The 21,101-nt window shown below is 48.8% G+C and overlaps 17 non-coding genes across 17 annotated transcripts; 15 read left to right on the top strand and 2 right to left on the bottom strand.

The window, feature by feature from the left end:
- Positions 1–3,253: 3,253 nt before the first annotated feature.
- On the bottom strand, positions 3,254–3,325 carry TRNAQ-CUG (transfer RNA glutamine (anticodon CUG)). The gene has a single exon. It is a non-coding gene; the product is annotated as a tRNA-Gln (tRNA).
- An 11-nt stretch (positions 3,326–3,336) lies between these two features.
- TRNAE-CUC (transfer RNA glutamic acid (anticodon CUC)) lies at positions 3,337–3,408 on the bottom strand. The gene has a single exon. It is a non-coding gene; the product is annotated as a tRNA-Glu (tRNA).
- Positions 3,409–19,107: 15,699 nt separating this feature from the next.
- TRNAE-CUC (transfer RNA glutamic acid (anticodon CUC)) lies at positions 19,108–19,179 on the top strand. Its single transcript has one exon. It is a non-coding gene; the product is annotated as a tRNA-Glu (tRNA).
- An 11-nt stretch (positions 19,180–19,190) lies between these two features.
- Positions 19,191–19,262, top strand: TRNAQ-UUG (transfer RNA glutamine (anticodon UUG)). The gene has a single exon. It is a non-coding gene; the product is annotated as a tRNA-Gln (tRNA).
- A 93-nt stretch (positions 19,263–19,355) lies between these two features.
- TRNAE-CUC (transfer RNA glutamic acid (anticodon CUC)) lies at positions 19,356–19,427 on the top strand. The gene has a single exon. It is a non-coding gene; the product is annotated as a tRNA-Glu (tRNA).
- Positions 19,428–19,438: 11 nt separating this feature from the next.
- TRNAQ-UUG (transfer RNA glutamine (anticodon UUG)) lies at positions 19,439–19,510 on the top strand. Its single transcript has one exon. It is a non-coding gene; the product is annotated as a tRNA-Gln (tRNA).
- A 93-nt stretch (positions 19,511–19,603) lies between these two features.
- TRNAE-CUC (transfer RNA glutamic acid (anticodon CUC)) lies at positions 19,604–19,675 on the top strand. Its single transcript has one exon. It is a non-coding gene; the product is annotated as a tRNA-Glu (tRNA).
- Positions 19,676–19,686: 11 nt separating this feature from the next.
- TRNAQ-UUG (transfer RNA glutamine (anticodon UUG)) lies at positions 19,687–19,758 on the top strand. The gene has a single exon. It is a non-coding gene; the product is annotated as a tRNA-Gln (tRNA).
- Positions 19,759–19,851: 93 nt separating this feature from the next.
- On the top strand, positions 19,852–19,923 carry TRNAE-CUC (transfer RNA glutamic acid (anticodon CUC)). Its single transcript has one exon. It is a non-coding gene; the product is annotated as a tRNA-Glu (tRNA).
- Positions 19,924–19,934: 11 nt separating this feature from the next.
- Positions 19,935–20,006, top strand: TRNAQ-UUG (transfer RNA glutamine (anticodon UUG)). The gene has a single exon. It is a non-coding gene; the product is annotated as a tRNA-Gln (tRNA).
- Positions 20,007–20,099: 93 nt separating this feature from the next.
- TRNAE-CUC (transfer RNA glutamic acid (anticodon CUC)) lies at positions 20,100–20,171 on the top strand. The gene has a single exon. It is a non-coding gene; the product is annotated as a tRNA-Glu (tRNA).
- An 11-nt stretch (positions 20,172–20,182) lies between these two features.
- Positions 20,183–20,254, top strand: TRNAQ-UUG (transfer RNA glutamine (anticodon UUG)). The gene has a single exon. It is a non-coding gene; the product is annotated as a tRNA-Gln (tRNA).
- Positions 20,255–20,347: 93 nt separating this feature from the next.
- TRNAE-CUC (transfer RNA glutamic acid (anticodon CUC)) lies at positions 20,348–20,419 on the top strand. The gene has a single exon. It is a non-coding gene; the product is annotated as a tRNA-Glu (tRNA).
- Positions 20,420–20,430: 11 nt separating this feature from the next.
- TRNAQ-UUG (transfer RNA glutamine (anticodon UUG)) lies at positions 20,431–20,502 on the top strand. Its single transcript has one exon. It is a non-coding gene; the product is annotated as a tRNA-Gln (tRNA).
- A 93-nt stretch (positions 20,503–20,595) lies between these two features.
- TRNAE-CUC (transfer RNA glutamic acid (anticodon CUC)) lies at positions 20,596–20,667 on the top strand. Its single transcript has one exon. It is a non-coding gene; the product is annotated as a tRNA-Glu (tRNA).
- Positions 20,668–20,678: 11 nt separating this feature from the next.
- TRNAQ-UUG (transfer RNA glutamine (anticodon UUG)) lies at positions 20,679–20,750 on the top strand. The gene has a single exon. It is a non-coding gene; the product is annotated as a tRNA-Gln (tRNA).
- Positions 20,751–20,843: 93 nt separating this feature from the next.
- On the top strand, positions 20,844–20,915 carry TRNAE-CUC (transfer RNA glutamic acid (anticodon CUC)). Its single transcript has one exon. It is a non-coding gene; the product is annotated as a tRNA-Glu (tRNA).
- The last annotated feature ends 186 nt before the right edge of the window (positions 20,916–21,101 follow it).

The following is a 21,101-nucleotide window of genomic DNA, read 5'->3' as shown; positions in this document are numbered from 1 at the left end:
AACTTCCGACAATATTCGCTTTGAATATATGACACATTATGCTGATCACTTAATCGACAGACCGGCGGTATCGACCAAAGAAGCTATAATTTAAAGCTTCTGGAGTGGAGGTGGCTCACCGAAAGTGAATCTCGTCGCCGCCATCTTGCTAGGGACAAAACGACCGCGCCGCCGTCGTTATAGGGGTCGTAGCAGAGCCAACCCCCGGAAGGCGAGTGCTTGTTTTGGTTTCAAGGGCCATGCGCGCTCCAAGCGGTTGCCGATTATCCCACTATATATTTTTTTTATTTCTCTTTTTGATAATTTTAAATCGGCAGAAACGAGGGAAGCGGTTGTATTCGTGCGTCCGTCGAGCTTGCCTCCGCTTCCCCTTGCCACTCGCCCAGCGATAACGCAAGTCGGATCGCGCTTGGTCATCTTACTCGGTTGTCGCCCCAAGTATAGAGATGGGAAAGATAAGACAGAAAAGCTTGATCAGGCGTGCAACGAACGGAAGACGCAGGAAACCGGGCCAACGAAGCATTAGACGAAGACGGTCAAATGGCTCTGTGGTGTTGTAACACCGGCAATTCCATTTCTGCGAAGTTTTTCAGGTTTCCCAATGACAGCAGGTAAGCACAAGCATTTTACTTTATTTTCATAGCAGGTATTCATTTGCATGAGTAAAACAGTTCTGTGCAAGCCTGAGTGGACTGACATAGGAGCAATGTCGCTCAACCCATTCGTCATGACGGCAGCCCATCTGCTGCCGATGGAATACTTGTACGGAAGGGCTTGAGTGCGTTTGTTTGTTCTTATTGCTTAGTTACCTTGCTTTAGGTTTAGCTTCGGTGTGTGCAAGTTTTTGAACACTTGTATTACAGACGAGGCGCAACGTTGTTTGTTTTGCCAACAAAATGTATTTACTAATACCAGTAGTACAAGTATAGACCATTTTTTGCTAATTAAGTACGAACTGGTAATCGACCTTGCGATGAAGAGTGCTATTAAGTTTTTTTAAATTAATGGTTCGTTCCTTGCGTTGCTGTTGTTTCAAAACAGTGTCCCAATACTCGCTGTGCTTTTCTGTATATGTGAATATGCCGCAAAGTATGACGACGGGTAGATTATATTGGCTTGTAAGCGCTATAGAAATATACTCCCTCATTCGGCATGTAGTTCAAATAATGAGAGCAATTATAGGCTACTGCCTGTGCATGCAGATGCATGTAGAGAGTTTAAAATTATGTGGGTCCTTACTTCTCATACTGTCAGTGAAATACATGTATTGTACTCTATTACTCTATTCTTTCTGTAAGCCACATTTTTTTTCCATCTTCACACAGTGGAATGGTTGTCATTTGTTGGTTCAGCATCGCGGGAAACTTATTCTTCAGTGGTCGTTTCGCGCCGGCGCCGTTTACATTCTCGTTGCTGTCACCTCCGGCGCTCCTCGTACGCATGTTGTTCTTTGGGGGGGGTGCGAACTATACGTGTCCGCCCCATCGATAACGCAGCTGTTTTTAGCGCCGCTACGTACAGTCGACCAAAAAAGTTTGCGGACCAAGAGATGTGACAAAAAGCTGAATATCTCCTCAGCCTCAAAACGCAGCCTGGTCTTCCCATTTCCAGCCTTTATTGGTACGTGCGAACAACATTCGGATGCCCGGTTTTACTGGCTGCTTTTAAGCGCTACTCGTATATTTAGAATTTTCTGAGATCTCGTGGTCCGTAAACTTTTTTGGTCGACTGTGCATCTCTTGCTTATATACTGCGATAACCTTGACGTCACGCTATTTTTCACGGCGTGCGTTCTAATCTGTTCCGCATTTTGACATCTGCGCCGCCGCACTGCACCCGTGTGGGTTTGCTAGAAATTTCGCTAAGTCCGTTTCTATTGCCGGACGCCGAAAAAAACTACGGAAGGATAGTCATATACAGCTTCCATTGTAAAACATTCAACATTTACTTGCGTTGAGTTTTGGCTGACTGAGAAATCGGCCAGCTTCGGTTGATCCATTTCACACCACACGAACAAAAATTAACAATTGATGGTGCCAGGAAGTTATTGTTTCTACTACCCCCCATCATATACGCGGGCTAGTTGAACTGTAGCCCTAAACTTAACCACAAGTTAAGAATTTCAAAGCGACTACTTTCACGAAATGATGAAATGTAATATATTGCCTGCGCATATTGGTAGTTAACGACGATTTGCTATATGAATATATTTACTATAGTTGCTTGGCACTGGTGTGTAAGAGCGCTGTCACAGTGCTCTAAAAAACCAATAGGAGCTTTCAAGGCAAACGCGGCAGAAACAAAAGCGCTTCGTAAACACGGCACACTTCAGCGGGTACTGCTACGCGATTTAGCCAATGGCGTCGCGCGGCCAGCGGACCTGCAAGAGAGGACGAACACATTGCATGCGAAGCGGGAAAATCGGGCTACGCCGCAAGCCTCTTCCTCCCGGCGGCGCGCCCTCTTCCTCTACCTGATGACGTCGTCAGTGACGTCATTGAGGCATTGTTTTGTTTGTGAATTATTTCCAGTTGGATATCCGGCAACTGCCAGGGGTGGAAGCGGATATCCGCATGGAGTTTCCGCATCCTGGTTTAACTTGCTCCTGTAGGCGGCCACAGCGGCTGCCACTCCAGAAGCATTAGTATATAACCTGCGTGCTTGGCACCGACAAATCGATGTTTATGCAGTGAATTAGGAGTGGACGCTGCTAAAGTGAAATATTGGCTCGGAGCAGACCAAGATATATATATATATATATATATATATATATATATATATATATATATATATATATATATATATATATATATATATATATATATATATACACACACACACACACACACACACACACACACACACACACACACACACACACACATTGTGAACTGTTGTTTGCTTACTACACTACGTATATGAAGAAATAGGGGTTAGACCTTTGAAACACTTCTTTACTGATAAAGGCCGGAACGTCGCGTAAGACACGTCTCAGAGGATCACGCTATATGCATACATGCATGCGTATAAAGATAATTTTGACGTTTCGGCTAAAACGTCGAAAATCAATTCGTGTTTTCAATAATTTAGCAATTGCCAAGTACATGCATTTTCTCAACACACACACACACACACACACACACACACACACACACACGTATATGTACCTCTACCACGCGACCGGCTTCCCACATACTTCAACTTTCACACTCGTAATGACAATGCAGTACGGAAAAAAAAAAAGAAACGGGAAAGGTCTCACCGAGATTTGAACTCGGATCGCTGGATTCAGAGTCCAGAGTGCTAACCATTACACCATGAGACCCTAACCAAACATTCCGACGCCGGGAATCGAACCCGGGCCTCCTGGGTGAGAGCCAGGTATCCTAACCACTAGACCACGCCGGAACGAGAAATTTACCATCTAAGGGAGCAATTGCATCCTAGTAAAAGGCGGACCCTCTGCAAAGAAAGAAAAGAGATCTAGCAAATGATGCTTCGCACTTATTTGATATGCGGTTATGGTTTCTAAGCCGTCAACTAGGCTGCACTGCCACTACAGAACTCCATCGCGGGCGTGCCTGCTTTGCGTACCATGCAAAGCCTCCGTGATCGGGCGGTGCACAAGTGTGCAGTTCTCTTATTCGTTGCGAGATGGCGCCACGTACATAGACGTTTGCATCGTGGAGAACCGGAGACACGAAATTTGATTTCTTGAGCAACGCATGGTCCACATTTTATTTTTCCTATTCATAGAAATCTACGGAGGGAGGTAGAGAGACAGAGAGAGAAAGAAAGGAATTTGAGGGCGGGTACAGTTACGCGTAATTGCGAGTTGCGAAGTTGATAATAATGAAACCGGGAACTCGAAGTTCAGACGATTAAATATATTACTGCTCGCAACGCTGTTCGTTTGTTTTAATGTTCCCATTTTTGGCTAAATATATTTTTCTTTCGTTGACACCGGTTACGAAACGTAGTTTGAAGATGCAACCGTCGGTCACGTCTTGCGCGTGTTCGGGCCATACTGGAAATGGGGCGATAACTTGTGCCGAAGTAAACTGAAGCCGTCGCCCTTCGATTGCAACAGAATATCCGGTGAAGCCTTTCATGTCTGGTAGCATTCCAGTATGAATGGATGCAGAAACGTAATCACTGAATTTTTGTCAGAAACGGCAAGAAGGAATGCGCCGTCGTCCCTCGCGACGCCGCAGTCGTTAGCCAGCAAACGAGGTGGATGAGAGGGAGACCGATTCTTTGAACGGGTGCTGGTGAGGTTTGCAATGGCCGCACGCCAGGCATGTCACCGTCAGGGGACACAAGCGATGCGTGAAAAATGACTCACCCATGCACAGGGACGAACGCACACCAGATGCACAAGCAACAGCAAGCCCTCGTGGTAACAAGCAACTGTAGGTCGTCTGGATCAAGCCGGTGTGCAGAACGAAGTGAATGACAGCTATGTGCACTCTGTGATGTGTAGCTGCTGGAGTTGAGCAGGTCTCTTGGTTGCTCTGTTAATGGGATCGCATTCTTTACCTAGCTCGCCCGCACTTGAAGTTTGAAGTTTATTTGTACTGCCTGCTTACAGGAACGGGAGCAAAGACTAAAGGCTACGTAGCCTGACAAAAGGCATCTGCTCCTATTACAGTTCGTGTATACCGCGGTTGTACAGCGGGTGTACACCTTGTCTCTTTGTTTCGCGACTTGTGGGTGTCTTACAGTGTGCCCCAGGCAACGACGATGATTATGACGATAAAGGACGATGACGATGAAGGCGACAGGAAGACTATGACGGCATGGTGACAGCGACGACAAAAGTTTCATTTCCCTAAGGGGAGTAAAACTGTAATATTGAAGTGTCAGAATAAATTTATTAGTATAAAAAGTATTGGCAGTATTGCATAAGGGGTGGGCGTAACATGTTGCTGTTTACTGTCACACAAGTTCTGTTTGCTTTTGCAAAGGGATCGGTGTACAACTCAAGGAACCGGCGGACGAACAACTAAAAGGCTTGCCAGTCAAATCCGTGCGGTGGTTGAAGGCCACACGAAGGACCACGTACGCACTGAAAACTGCCCTATTTTTCCCATTCTTATTGTGCGCTTCTCATAGAAACATCGGGGAACCCAAACCCTCCCGCGCCGTCGAGTGCTGGTGAACTCCACCTTTTCATGGCACGGTCACGGCGTGCGTGAATGCGCCAGTATAGTGCCTACTGTGAGATATTCCGCATCGGGTTCCGGTGACGCGAATAGTTCGGTTTTTCATAGTTTCGTTTTCCACGTCAGGAGCCGCACGGCGCCGGAGCGCGTTTTGAACTGGTACTACAGTAGCCTTCAAGTGTAACGTAACTAATTACTTGCCGTATTATCGAGTGGAGTTGAGGCTACATTGCGTGATTACTGGATTAACAGTTATACAGTAAAGAAGTAAGGCGATGCTTCTATGCCAGTGCTCCTTTGAGAAAACGTAATCGGGAGTAGATGTAAGCATGAAACGGCTACCGGCAAATGAGATTGGTTGAAGATGATACTATAGCCACGATCTTAAAATGGCTGCAGTGCATGTTCGCAACGGCACCCCGCCCCCCCACGTCACACCTAACTGCGCCATACTGTGCACTGGTCCATATGAACGCAATAATTTCCTGTCATGGACAGAACCTGTTGGCAAATATAGTCTCGGTCAAATGGCCATTCGCGGTGCGCCGGTCTCGCCGCGGAACTCGCGGACCGCTGACGTTGACAAGAGCACTCAGCGCCAAAAGATGACAGTCAAGTGTATAGGGCCCCGTATCTGGCTTTTGAACGTCGCTATTGGAAATGACAACTAAAACTTCAGCGTACCAGAAGTTACAGCTTGAGTGATATTGTGTGCAAACATTGTAGGAAGAACTTGGAAGCAATATTTTTTGTAACTTGTTTGGGGAGTAACTAGCGTATGCAGTGGTGTTCTGACTGGTTGCTCGGATGATCTCGTTTTGTCCTCGCAACTTTCCCGGGTGTTCTCGTTTGAGTGCCCGGACAACGGCTCTGGTTTTGGGCTCAAGGTCACTTGAAGATTCGCCGACAACCGGAGCTAAAACCATGTCACGCTTAAAATATACTATTTCGGTGAGCGCGTTACCAGAACTGTTTCCCGTCATTTCACATCAGTAAAAGGTAGGGTGGTGCCGTCACGCGATAAGTGAGGCCGCGGTTGAAGTTGCCTCCCTGAGCCACAATCAACAACGGAGTTATGCGGTACACTACCACCATAAAAATGCTATCGCGTTAAAGAAAGGTTAAACTGTGTGAATTAATATGCAGCCTGAATGTCCATACTAGCACAGTGACACTAATCTAAATTTAATATAATTTACTTAATTTTCTTGAGTAAACATGGGCACGATTGTCCCCCCCCCCCCACACTTTTTCTGCCCCGCGGGGAAAGAAACTAGAAAAACAGCTTTCTTTCCACAAAATTCAATTCTTTTTTTTGCGAGCCCTCACAACTCTAGTGGAGTATATACGACGTTAGGTGCAAGATGCAGTGAACCGCAGAAAAACATACGGAAGAAACGGAGGGTGACATACTATACGACGACGATAGGAAGTGGCAAGTTGCTTCCGGCTTTCAAAGACAACAACACTGGTGCCTTATTGTATGATCAATGAATATGAACCTATATGCCCGCGATTTTAAAGTTGTTCGAGGTCATATTTAATTGTATTCTTGGCGAGAGGTTCAAGACGGGCGAGGCGTGCATATTCTAGTTTTTATATGTAGTCAAGTTACTGTTTAAACCAGTTAAAAAAAACCAGAGACACATGACACAGCAGTTGCAGCGCGCTTGCAATGTATTCGTCGTTGCGCACAACGCGAGCACGTGCTTCACTCCCGTCTTATGCGCATGTCGTGCACTGGATCTCTCTTCGTTGCCGGAACAAAGCGGGTTCTGAGATCCGCGGCCGCCGCCGAGCAGAGCACCGCACCACCGAGGGTCTCTGAAGCGCGAGCGCCGCTTTGTCAGTTCAACGAATCGAGATCCTGCGCACAACCGAGTGAAGGCGATCAGTATTGTGGGTAAGTATTGTTTCAAGCGAGGGTAAACCCGAAAAATGCGAGGAGCTAGTTATTATGCTTATCGCAGGTACGTGCTAATACGCTATATTCGTACATTCACATATGTTCTATAAAGTTTTTTCTGCTTTCATTTCTGTAATCCTATAGGGCTATATTTATATATAACTTCCTGCCTCTACTGTCTTACGCTTCTCACTTTATTAAATTGTTTCGTATTTGCTGGCCTTGAAGGTTCTCACTAGAATATTTAAGGGCAGCAAATACGAAAAGCAGGCTTCTTAAAGGTTCTCACTGGAACCTTTAAGGGTGAACTGAGTGATGATGATGACGCCGACGACGCGTTGAGCTTAGGCAGTCCGCCAGGCACGCTTGAAGAAAGCGTAGACATGCATACTGCTGAACAGAGAGATCTGTAGATGAATGGTTTGAAGCATCGGTATTGTTATTTTTTTATCTTCCTCTTTCTTCCTGTCATTTGACTGCGCTTGAAGGTAAGCTGTAGATTCCACGGAGTGTATATTTATGACAGTTTCAAAGAGGCGTTCGGTATTGAGAGGGAGGCCTTGATAGGCAGATAGCGATGTATGCCAGACAACCATATTACTAAAGCCTTTTTCCTTGTTGGCTACTACAATTACTGCGGCTAGTACTCCTATTACTATACTGCTACTATGCTGTAGTACTACTATTGCCTAGTATTACTCAACCTTATTACTTCCGCTACCTCTACCATACTACCTATTACTATTGCTATTATTACTACTCCTGCATACTAAATACTTGTAACATGAGCCAACTTCTAATAATAAATTCTGATTCTAACACTTCTAATGGCACTACTGCTCCTACTGTTGCCACAATCACTATTATGCTACTTGTAGTGTGTCCTCTAAGTACCAGTACCGCTTGTACTAGCTACTACTACCCCTAATACTGACTACTACTACTACTACTACTACTACTACTACTTGTACTATATCGCACTATTTTAACTGCCACAACTATTACCACCACTTTACTACCACTACTGACGTGCTATTGTCCCTGCTGGCGCTGCCGCTGCTGCTGCTGTCGCCATGCGCTACTACCACCACCACCACAGTGACACGGGTTAATTATAACACTGACGCAAAACGTGTTTCCCGCGACGTGCAGACACGTTTCTCCGGCCTTGACTTAACTGTCGCGCTTTAAGTTGAGATAGCTCCACCATGTGCCACTGTGGCGCTGTTCCTTTCATTGCTTATGTATATAGAATACTTCGTCATTGTGATGTTTATTTCGGGCAAGTAAGAAACCAAGGAAGGAGCGCCGAAAGCGCCCCGCATAAGCGGAAAAGAATAACACCACAGTCACCTCGCAATCCAATAATGCAACCAAACCATGGCTTCCAGAGTGCCACGGCTACAAACCTTTCTGCTTTATATTCTTTTAGATAATACATTCATTAATTCAATACAATAATACAATCATTATAATAATGCAGTCATTAATCGCCGGGCTTGCGGAAGCCTGCAAGTACGAGCCAACCAGCCCAACAAGACGTTGCTTTAATCTATTGACATTAAAATGCAAAGCAACGAGGCCACAGGCTGTCCTCATCATGCTACTAATGCACTTCACTGAATAGCGTCTATTGATTATCTATAGTCCAGTTCAGAAGATGGTGTTTGTTTCGTTTCACATATAAGTAGGGACGTCCATACGGAAGGACTTGTCTCCCTACTCGAATTCGCTACCAGATAATGGTGCGTCACGTCTGAAAGAAATACATGGGGACGCGTCATATAATCCGATGCAACGTGAAGTACAATAAGTTCATCTCGCAAAATGTGGCAAACCTTTTAGGCGGAAGGCATGGCAGGTCTAAACTATTTGCCACCGAATGGGCGGTGTGACACGCATCTCGGTGCCAGCAGCCACAGCTCAAAGCATGCTCTCGCCACTCAAACATAGTGTGTCGCATTAGGGCTGGGCGAATGTGAACGTGACACATAACGCGTGATTTAACCCAACGTGAAGTTCACAAAGTTCTAATTATAATGCGTGAAGTAGACATGCGGTAGAAAGCGTCGCAGACCAAATGCAACTACACTGCTAAATGCGCGGAGTGGGACCTATCACCGCACTATACTCAGTAGCTTCAGCAGTGTCACCTGCTAAGTATGTTAGGCATCTCGCCTGATAAATATATTGTCCTCTGGACTCACCTCGATTAAGGCCTTCAGAGAAACTGCCTCTTCTGGGCGCACCCGGGAAGGACGGAAAAGCGTCAGGATTAATGTCACCTGCACGGGCGGAGAACGAAACAGACGGCACCTATGCGGACGCTACAAAGAAATGTTCACGAGCGGTAAAGCGGCAAGCTGTTTGAAACTTTAGAATCCATTGCTTGAGCTGGCAACACTGCCGAAATAAACAAAGATGGCTGCGAAGTTCATGTTGACGGCGGCTCTTTCGCTTGGTGGTGTGCTGACGTTTCGCGTGGGCCCACGGCGCCGAACTTGGGTGTTTCGTCGAAGCCGAAAGGGCCCTTGCTGTCCATCAGCTTACTTAGATCGGTCCCAACTATTTCAGCGACAACACAGGGGAACTAGTTGAGCTCTACGTGCAAACGTACAACCTGTCCAGCGAGCCGTGCATCAGATATTTTTCTTTTAGAGACAAAAGTCCTTTGAAGCGAGCCGGGCGTTAAAAAAAAAAAAAAATAGAAGTGTGTATGCGTAGCGAGCCTCTGTGAAAAATGCAAGCACTTGTTCGCGGGGTTGCTCCACTGCTACAAGTACGATACATGACTGTTTTCGTTCTTCTTAGGCAACCCTGCCCTACGACACGTGTTGTCTATCACACATATCTCACAATGTATAGGCGGTAGCGACTGCCGTGCTTTCAGCAGCTGAATACGAATGTTGGGCACTGATATAACGAGGCTAACAAACTGTGGTGTTACCTGGTCAGTGTGTCTCGGGATAAAAACAAATGAAAGTTCCGTTTGTGAGTCGAGGCCGCACCCTTTCATTTATAGTTAGCTGGTGCGTGTGACAAGGTCGGCCGCGTCCCATGACCATGGCGCTTGTTCGGGGTGTGCGGCTCGGTCTTGGAAACACAGCGGACGCCCGCCGCGTGTAGGAATTCTAAGACTCCGGCGAAACAAGCGAGTAACGACTGATCGGACCAAGTTGAGAGTCTCTTCCAACCTCCTTCCAATTCTTTAGCAAACGGCGCGAATAACGGGACACAGAAAAGAGACACGCGGCGCAGGCGTGAACAAGCCCGGCTAGCCACTATTCTGAAGTTCATATCTTTCCAAAATTTAGCGAGGGTTTTCTTTTAGCAAAGTCAGTTGCATTAGTCTACAAGTACACGACTTGGAAATGAATTCAGCCAGTTGTAATGGACATTAGCTGTGTGTGCAAAGTGTCGGAAAGCAACCTATTCAGCGGCGCCGTGCGCCCGTCGAACCCTGCAAAGCTGGGACGATCGAGCGCTGTTTGAAGCAGTTGCTTCCAAATTTATTGTGAGGCACATAAACTGACAATTCGACGCGTTGAATGAAAAAAAAAAAAAACGGCATCCTCTGCTTACACCGCTAAACTAAAGCATGCTATGAAAACGATATATCGCCTCGCGACAAGATGTGTGTCATGATCATCAGGCTTACCGAAGTATCATTCCTGCCATACCGTGCCCGAAGACAAAAGTACATTAGCAAGGATATTCCTGGTGCTTAAAACATTAGTAACAGCAATGCTGTGGCAGAAAACTATAAACGAACCAAACCAAATGAAGCTTAAACGTACATTACTATAATTTATTAAATCGTCTATCTATCTATCTATCTATCTATCTATCTATCTATCTATCTATCTATCTATCTATCTATCTATCTATCTATCTATCTATCTATCTATCTATCTATCTATCTATCTATCTATCTATCTATCTATCTATCTATCTATCTATCTATCTATCTATCTATCTATCTATCTATCTATCTATCTATCTATCTATCTATCTATCTATCTATCTATCTATCTATCTATCTATCTATCTATCTATCTATCTATCTATCTATGTACACACACAAAGTACCCTGCGCGATTTTAAACGCCAGCAAGGTATTTTAAATAAATAAAAGTACACCAATGGTCTACTCGCAGAGAAGAAAGAAATCATACCGAGTTAAGTGTTCCGAACAAACAGCACAGTCTCGGTCCCCTTTTCTCAAAGACATCCGTCTTTCTTCATTTTCGCGTTTGTGCGCGGCGGCATCACGTCGAAAATTACGCTACAGCAGCGTAGCGTTCCGGACACTTCAGTGAACTTACGCAGGGCAGCTGTAACAGGCCTGTCGTTGGCAGTTAGGTGACTTGCGCCGAATAGGTTCGACATTGACAAAGTTGAGGCAGAGTTGGCCGGCTCGGCTTGTTTCTTCCTTTCTACGTAGCGCTGTACCAGTTTTACAGTGCAATACCAACTCGCCCAATCCTCAACCCTAGGAAACACGATGCAAAACTGCATCGACGAGCCATCCGTCGGCACGGTGCCTGCTGTCGACAGTGCGCATGCGTGTCCCATCATCGCGGCCGGCGTGTCATTTTGGATTCCCTGACGAGCTATGTGGGTGCGCCGCTCGCGACAAGATGGCTGCTCGTAAACAGCTTCCAGTTAACGCGAAAGATGAAGAGTCGAAAATATAGCGTCGGCATTCCTTCGACAAATTCTTTCTTTTATTCTGAGAACCATAGGCTTTCAGATGGGTTGTCTGCCAGGAGAAAATAGTTACGAACTTACGAAGCACAGCAGACGAGACCGAACTCTCTATATAGAAGTTCAATTAACCTCATAGCAGAAGATTTATAGACTTTCTGTGAACTCGAGTTTAACTATACACTTTTTCTAAGTGAATGCCACAAGTGAATACCACAAGTGCTTTCGTCGAGCGCGGCCGCACCGTACGCAGCCGGGGATTCGAACCCGGGCCCAGCGCTTACGTGCCTTACCTGCAAGGCCAGCACCGCGGCTGCCATGCAGAAGACGATGACGGTGCGCTTGTGGCCACTCAGGCGCTGCAGGGGGGGCCGGCTCGAGGTAGTCACGTCTTCCGCGCGACTGTTGACCAGCGCCTGCTGGGACTGTCCGCTAGACGATTTCAGGTGCATGGCCGAAGGCACAGGTATAAGCGGAGGCGCGCGTTCGAGCGGGGATGATGTCCCGGATGCAGTCGCCCCGAATAACGCCGGACGTCGGTGGGCACAGCACGACCCAGCTTTGCGTGGCGACTCCGTAGAGGGAGCACGCGATCTTCTTCTTCATCCTTTACGACGATACTGACGTCATTTTGCAGATATACGTTCCTCTACTTCCGACTAGTGGTCTATAGCCTCAACTTTGTCAATATGAAACGTGTTCGGCGCATGTCACGTAACTACCATGGACAGGTCTGTTACAGCTGCTCTGCATAAGTTCACTGAAGCGTCTGGAAAGTTACGCTGCTGTAGCGTAATTTTCTATATGAGGGGGGTGGGGTCGAGCTCGATCATACTTTAAGGTTTTTTTTTCTGAAGCCCAACTAAAATTTAGGTATGGCTAAGTTGCGCAATCTGGCATTTCTTGTTTGATTGTCTGCTTTTCTTCTTTGTTGTGCCAGTGTGGCCAACCCACCTCGTCAGTATGAGCCACGTGTCGAGGCCACAAGAAGACAATTCTTTACTTGGAAACCTATTGTCATAGAGGTATTTCGTCTGCCTTGAATGATGTTCTGTTTACTGAAAGCTAAAAATGTTTTATCAAATTTTCTTTGATGGTATTTCCTTGTGATTCTCATCTTCTTCCAAAATTGCTGCCCGTTGTATGTCAGCCTCAAATGCCACCCGATTTTCAGATATCCCCTCATAGTTGATGAGCACCATCACGTTCAGTCAGATAAGTTAATAAATCGTAAGGCGGTTTAATTAACAAGCCAGAACGTTGCACGATACACAGGCAGGTCTGTTGATCAAGCGTCGGACACCGAGCGCGCGAGGTTTGTTCTCGAACGAGGCGCTGACGATGCGCTTGAAGCACACGCCTGTCTTCCTCGCTACAACGTCCCCCCGGAGAAGAGGCCGCCATCCTGTCGACTCAAGGGGAGGAGAGGACAACCGGGTCACAGTAAGGTTTAGTCGCAGCATGTGTACCGTCTCACTTCCACGGCGCCTTCCACGGCTCGACAAGGTAATTGACAGGAGACGTCTGTTGCACGACGCGGTAGGGACCGTGGTAGTTGGCAGAAGTTTAGAGGAAAGGCCGGGAGGGGTGGAAAGTATCCGAGGCCAGGCTAAAGTGTCTGGATGATTTGAGCTGGTGGGTCGGTCGTCATCGCGACGGAACTCTTGCTGCCATTGGTCTTCAGTCGTAAAAGAGCGGGCTAGCTGGCGGCATTCTTCGGCGTATCTGGAAGCTTCAGACAGTGGCGTGCACACCGATAGGTCAAGTCGGTAGGGGAGAATCGTGTCGAAGGTGCAGGAAGGTTCACGGTCATATACGAGGAAGAATGGGGAAAAGCCCGTCGTGGCCTGTGAGGCGATGTTGTATGCCTAGGTCACATGTGGTAAAAAGAGGTCCCAGTTGGTGTGGTCGGACGCAATGTATATGGATAGCATATCGCCCAAAGTGCGATTGAATCGCTCATTCATGCCGTTAGTCTGCGGGTGACAGGCAGTAGTGGTGCGATGGACAGTACGGCAAGCAGTAAGGAGCACGTTAACCACCTCGGAAAGGAAGACACGTCCTTTGTCACTGAGAAGTTCCCGGGGTGCACCATGGCGAAGTGCGAAGTGTTGCCAGAGGAAGGACGCAACGTCGCGCGCTGTGACTGTTGGTAGGGCAGCTGTTTCTGCATAACGTGTGAGGTCATCTACGGAACCGACCATTCAGTGATTCCCATCGGGTGTGTAGGGTAGAGGGCCGTAGAGGTCGATGTCGACGCGTTCGGATGGTCGAGAGGGGCACGGGATTGGCTGCAAGGGGCCACAAGGGCGGCGAGCAGGATACTTGCGGCATTGGCATTCTGAATATGAGCGGACGTACTTCTGTAGAAAACTGCCCATCCCACGTCAATAGAAGCGCAAGCGGAGCCTGCTGTACGTTTTGAAGAGGCCAGCGTGGGCGCATTGGGGGGTCTGCATGGAAAGTGGAGCACACGTCTGCGCAGAGGTGGCGAGGGACGACGAACAACTACTTGCGACCGTTTGAAGCGTAGCTGCGGCGATAGAGCAGTCCATCCCGTATCGTAAAGTGAGAAGATTGACGGCAGCGAGGACAGGGAGGGCGAGTCACCGGGGAGTCAGATAGGCAATCCAAAAGAGCCGCAATCCACGGATCCTTGCGCTGATCCGCAGCCATATCGATGAGCGCTGGTGACGAAAACACCTAATCGATGGTAGAAAGGCAAGTCGTGTCCCTTGACGTGGGGGAGCGAGAGAGTGTGTCGGCGTCGGTGTGTTTGCGGCCAGACCGATAGACAACGCACATGTTGAAGTCTTGTAACCGGAGGGCCCAGCTGGCGAGGCGGCCTGATGGGACTTTCAATGTCGACAGCCAACATAGGGCGTGATGGTCTGTAACGACATCGAAGGGACGGCCGTGCAAGTATGGTCGAAAATTTTCAAGGGCCCTAATTATAGATAAGCACTCCTTTTCAATTACGAAGTAATTAGATTCGGCCTTGGTTTTTGTACTGCTGGCGCAGGCTACCACGTATTCGCCGTATCCACTTTTGCGCTCAGCGAGGACAGCCCCAAGTCCTACGCCGCTGGCGTCCGTGTGAACTGTGAGAGCCACGGGGTCGAAATGGCGCAGTACGGGCGGCGATGTGAGCAGACGGCGCAACGTTGTAAACGCGTTGTCACAAGCTGGGAACCAGGTAGAAAGGCCGGTTTCGCCGCGCAGAAGGTGGGTTAACGGAGCAGTGATAGAAGCAAAATTCCTCATAAGACGATGAAAGTATGGGCAGAGCGCGATGAAGCTTCAAAGTTCTGCCAGGGTCGTTGGTTTCGGGAAATCGGTGACAGCGCGAACTTTAGAAGCGTTGGGTAAAATGCCATCTTTGGAAACCAGGTGTCCGAGTATCGTTAGTTGCTTGGCTCTAAAGCGACATTCCTTCATATTGAGTTGGAGGCCTGCATTAGTCAAGCTCTCGAGACGGCACAGATGAGAGGCGAAGTCAGGAGAAAAGACGACCACGTAATCAAGGTAAAATAAGCACGTCTTCCAGTTTAAACCACGATCGTCCATCATCCGTTCAAAAGTAGCAGGAGCATTACAAAGACCTAACAGCATAACGTTGAATTCATACAGGGCGTCTGGTGTTACAAAAGCTGTTTTTGGGCGATCGGCTGGTGCCATGGGTACTTGCCGATAGCCAGACCGTAAGACGAGTGAGGAAAAGTACTCCGCGCCTTGCAAAGAATCGAGGGCGTCGTCAACGCGCGGCAAAGGATATACATCTCTGCGCGTTATCTTGTTAAGACGGCGGTGGCCCAGGCAAAATTGGATGGACCCAGCCTTTTTATTCACAAGGGCTACAGGGGACGCCCAGGGACTGTTAGAAGGTTGAACCACTCCGTGCTGAAGCATATCGCTAACTTGGTCTTCCATAGCACGGCGCTCTGTGACACGCGATAAGGTCGCTGGCGCAGCGGAGCGTGGGCGCCCGTATCGATCTCTTGATACGTACACCGTCGATGTGCGGCCCAAACTCGCTTGTTGACACTTGAATGTAAAGGAGTACTTAAGAAGCAGGTTGACAAGCTGGCAACGTTGTGCGGGGGCTCAGGTTGGTATTCATAGAACTGTCGAAGACGTCCGGCGGAGACAGGGGTAAAGTAGGGCAACAAGCCAATGTACTGATCTCGGAGCAGGTGCCATCAAGAGGGTCATCGAAGATGGTCGTAGAGTCGATGCGCTCGAAACATCCAAGGAACTCACCGCGATGCAAAGTGAGGGGCGAGGCCTAATCGTTGGAGACAAGCATATGAGTGAAGCTCCCGTTGACAGTGAGGACAGCGAAGGGAAGAAAAGATCGTCGATGAACAAAAATATGCAACGGTGTAAAAAGAGTAGTGGCATCTGTAACATCGTTGGAACAGGTAGTTGTTATCACTGATTAGTGCGGATGTACCGTAATGTCGTCAGCAACGAGCAGCTTGGCGCCGGAATCATCAGCATCATCAAGTTGGGCGTTAGGAAGCGGCGAAAATTCGATTCGGCGCGAGAATAGTCAATGACGGCCTTGTTATCGCAAAGGAAGTCCAACCCCAAGACGATGCCATATGAGCGTGAAGACAGAACAACAAATTCGACTGTGTACGTGAGTCCTCGAATGGTGATGCGGGTAGTGCCTGCAGCAACAGGGGTAATGTGCTGTGCACTTGCTTTACGGAGCGACAGGGCAGACAAGGGTGTCATTACTTTTCTGAGGGAGCGACAAAGTTCTTTGTTAATTACAGAAACGGCGGCTCCTGTGTCAATTAGCGCAAGTGCGACAGTTCCATCTACAGATACTTCAGTAACGTTCGTCGGAGAATAGCGAGACCCTGTGCTGTTCGACATAGACGCAGTTCTTGCCTCGGGAACTGCGGCGACTAGTTTTCCTTTTCGGTATAGGAGTCGGAGGACGGCGCATTGGCGAAAGCGAACGGCGTCGGGGAGGTGGCGAGCGGGGCTCGTAGTGAGGGCTGGCGGTGCGTTGAGAAGTCGGGCCCAATTCGCGAGGCGACAAGAAGAACGGAATTCGAGGGGCGTACGATGGCGCAGGTTGGTCAACTCGGGTTGAGTTGACGGTGACAGAACCGTGCCACATGACCAGGCATGCCGCAGTAGAAGCATATTGGGTGGTTGGCGGACGTGCGCCATGGTCCAGTGTTGGCTGGTATCCTGATGGGAAACGCTGGCGGACGTGATAGTACAGCGGGCTGTGGTGGCGAGAACGTCGGTAGCACGGTCCGCGCTACAACTTCAGCGTACTTTACACGTGCACGCGGGGACGGCATAGCCTCAGATACTTGATCCTGTATCATTGTCGCAGGTTTGGAGTCAAAGATGGCATAGAGCTTGGAACGGCACTCAGTAGAGACAGATGCCGAGCAACTTCGGCACGGATGAACTCTTTGATCTCCCAGAGCAGGGGGCCGTGGTCGGGCGCCGTGGTCGGGCGCCGTGGTCGGGCGCCGTGGTCGGGAGCCGTGGTCGGGGCCGTGGTCAAGCTCGAAACAGATACATCCTGCGTGGAAGAACACCGGGTCAGGAGACGTTGTCTGCGGAGTTCATCGCAACTCTGACAACGATAATTGATTTCGACGACAGTCGGCAGGTTTTTTGATAGGAGCATTTGAAAGGCGTCATCTTCAATGCTCTTCAAAATACGACGGATCTTATCGGATTCGGTCACTGATGCATTGACGCGCTAGCAAAGGTCGACGATGTCTTCTGTGTGGTTGGTGATGTTCTACGCGGGCTGCTAGGAACAGTTGCGCAAGCGCTCTTCGGCACGAAGCTTTCGCATCGCGGGCCGACCGAAAACTTGCCTGAAGTTCGCCTTGAAATCTGTCCAGGTGCGAAGGTGGGATTCGTGGTTGTCGAATCACACGTTCGCGACGCCTGGGAGGTAGAAGACCGTGTTGTTCAACTTGTGAGCATCGTCCCATTTGTTGTGGGTACTCACGCGTTCATAGGATGAGAGCCAGTCTTCAAAGTCGTTTTCGTCGGAGCCGCTGAAGAGGGCTGAATCACGTTGACGCAGCGAGCCGGAACAGAGAAGCGTGGGCGAGGCCGGCGGTGGTGTTTGGCTTGCGTCTCAGGCATCATGGGTGGCAATTTCTGACTGCGGAGTTCCAGCGTTGGGGAAAACCTAGCAACCTCCACCAAAATGTAGGGTGGTTTCATTAACAAGCCAGAATGTTGCACGATACACAGGCAGGTCTGTTGATCAAGGGTCGGACACTGAGCGCGCGAGCTCTGTTCTCGAGTGAGGCACTGACGATGCGCCTGAAGCACACGCCGGTCTTCGTGGCTACAAAATAAATAAATAAATAAATAAATTGTCAGGAAGATCGGCACGCTGAAAAGCCCTGTTGCCATCGCGCGGCTCAGACCCAGTTCGGTCTCTGGCTGGGCCCTACCTGCTGGTACTGCGTATGTCGCTGCTATTCTACGACCCGAATAAATTCCCTTTACAATTGTTGGAGCTGCTGGGGTACTACAAGAAATTTGGAACTTCGCGATCAGACACCGCAGCCTGTCTTCTTCGTCATGGTCTGTTGTACCGCTGTAGATGGCCGGGTTGCGGTGACGCAGCGGCCCAGGCCAGACCGCGGTAGTCATCGTGGCAGCGGGTTGTGGTTGTGGTGCCCTTTCTTCCGGCATAATGAAGACTCGCTGACTGCGACCGGGTAAGCATCCACAACCAGTGGAACGGCACCAAAAAACTGAATTATATACACGTCGTTTCATCTGAACGGTATCGACAGCGTGTGGCATCACAACCACGAACGTGATCTAACGATGTGGACGGTCTTCAAAACTAAAGTGACGGAGCTATTCGGGCACCCCACCGTTCGCAAGCTTCGTGCTGAGCAACCTTTACGTGGTCGTGCGCAACAGAGTGGATACACATTTGCAAGTTATGTAGCAGATGTTGTCGACCTCTGTAACCGTATTCACGTAACAATGGCTGATGCCGAGAAGATCAGGCATATCTTAAAAGGCATTGAAGATGCCGCGTTCCGGATGTTGTTGGCCCGAAATCCGGTAACAGTGTCTGAACTCGCCAGTCTCCGTCAAACCTTCGATGAACTGCACAAACAATGCGTAGCCACCCGCCAATATCCTCCTCAGGCCACTTCAATGTCGGTCTTGTGTGTAGCCCCGGATAAAAGTTAGCTGCTGCTACAGATAAAGGAGAGCTCTCTACGATTTTTTTTTGTTTTGGCATATATTCGCTGCAATAACAGAACATTCGCACCCATGGAAGCCACCTTGCGCAGCGTGAAGCTGCGTTCCGGCGTAGTCTAGTGGCTAGGATACCTGGCTCTCACCCAGGAGGCCCGGGTTCGATTCCCGGCGTCGGAAAATTTGGTTGTGGTCTCATGGTGTAATGGTCAGCACTTTGGACTTTGAATCCAGCGATCCGAGTTCAAATCTCGGTGAGACCTTCCCACAATTTTTTACTTGCTTTGACGTATATTAGATGCCATGGCAGAGCATTCGCACTGATTGAAGCCAACTTGCGCCACGTGAAGCTCCGTTCCGGCGTGGTCTAGTGGCTAGGATACCTGGCTCTCACCCAGGAGGCCCGGGTTCGATTCTCGGCGTCGGAAAATTTGGTTGTGGTCTCATGGTGTAATGGTCAGCACTTTGGACTTTGAATCCAGCGATCTGAGTTCAAATCTCGGTGAGACCTTCCCACAATTTTTTACTTGCTTTGACGTGTATTAGATGCCGTGGCAGAGCATTCGCACTGATTGAAGCTAACTTGCGCAACGTGAAGCTCCGTTCCGGCGTGGTCTAGTGGCTAGGATACCTGGCTCTCACCCAGGAGGCCCGGGTTCGATTCCCGGCGTCGGAAAATTTGGTTGTGGTCTCATGGTGTAATGGTCAGCACTTTGGACTTTGAATGCAGTGATCCGAGTTCAAATCTCGGTGAGACCTTCCCACAATTTTTTACTTGCTTTGACATATATTAGATGCCATGGCAGAGCATTCGCACTGATTGAAGCTAACTTGCGCAACGTGAAGCTCCGTTCCGGCGTGGTCTAGTGGCTAGGATACCTGGCTCTCACCCAGGAGGCCCGGGTTCGATTCCCGGCGTCGGAAAATTTGGTTGTGGTCTCATGGTGTAATGGTCAGCACTTTGGACTTTGAATCCAGCGATCCGAGTTCAAATCTCGGTGAGACCTTCCCACTATTTTTTACTTCCTTTGACGTATATTAGATGCCATGGCAGAGCATTCGCACTGATTGAAGCCAACTTGCGCCACGCGAAGCTCCGTTCCGGCGTGGTCTAGTGGCTAGGATACCTGGCTCTCACCCAGGAGGCCCGGGTTCGATTCCCGGCGTCGGAAAATTTGGTTGTGGTCTCATGGTGTAATGGTCAGCACTTTGGACTTTGAATGCAGTGATCCGAGTTCAAATCTCGGTGAGACCTTCCCACAATTTTTTACTTGCTTTGACATATATTAGATGCCATGGCAGAGCATTCGCACTGATTGAAGCTAACTTGCGCAACGTGAAGCTCCGTTCCGGCGTGGTCTAGTGGCTAGGATACCTGGCTCTCACCCAGGAGGCCCGGGTTCGATTCCCGGCGTCGGAAAATTTGGTTGTGGTCTCATGGTGTAATGGTCAGCACTTTGGACTTTGAATCCAGCGATCCGAGTTCAAATCTCGGTGAGACCTTCCCAATATTTTTTACTTCCTTTGACGTATATTAGATGCCATGGCAGAGCATTCGCACTGATTGAAGCTAACTTGCGCAACGTGAAGCTCCGTTCCGGCGTGGTCTAGTGGCTAGGATACCTGGCTCTCACCCAGGAGGCCCGGGTTCGATTCCCGGCGTCGGAAAATTTGGTTGTGGTCTCATGGTGTAATGGTCAGCACTTTGGACTTTGAATGCAGTGATCCGAGTTCAAATCTCGGTGAGACCTTCCCACAATTTTTTACTTGCTTTGACATATATTAGATGCCATGGCAGAGCATTCGCACTGATTGAAGCTAACTTGCGCAACGCGAAGCTCCGTTCCGGCGTGGTCTAGTGGCTAGGATACCTGGCTCTCACCCAGGAGGCCCGGGTTCGATTCCCGGCGTCGGAAAATTTGGTTGTGGTCTCATGGTGTAATGGTCAGCACTTTGAATCCAGCGATCTGAGTTCAAATCTCGGTGAGACCTTCCCACAATTTTTTACTTGCTTTGACGTATATTAGATGCCATGGCAGAGCATTCGCACTGATTCGCAACGTGAAGCTCCGTTCCGTGAGCTGGGTGAAAACTCCGATGAA

Source organism: Dermacentor variabilis, chromosome 7 (assembly GCF_050947875.1).
Source record: "Dermacentor variabilis isolate Ectoservices chromosome 7, ASM5094787v1, whole genome shotgun sequence".
Lineage (NCBI taxonomy): Eukaryota > Metazoa > Arthropoda > Arachnida > Ixodida > Ixodidae > Dermacentor > Dermacentor variabilis.
The sequence above is the reverse complement of the archived record's forward strand: the minus strand, read 5'-3'. Positions and strand labels throughout refer to the sequence as shown.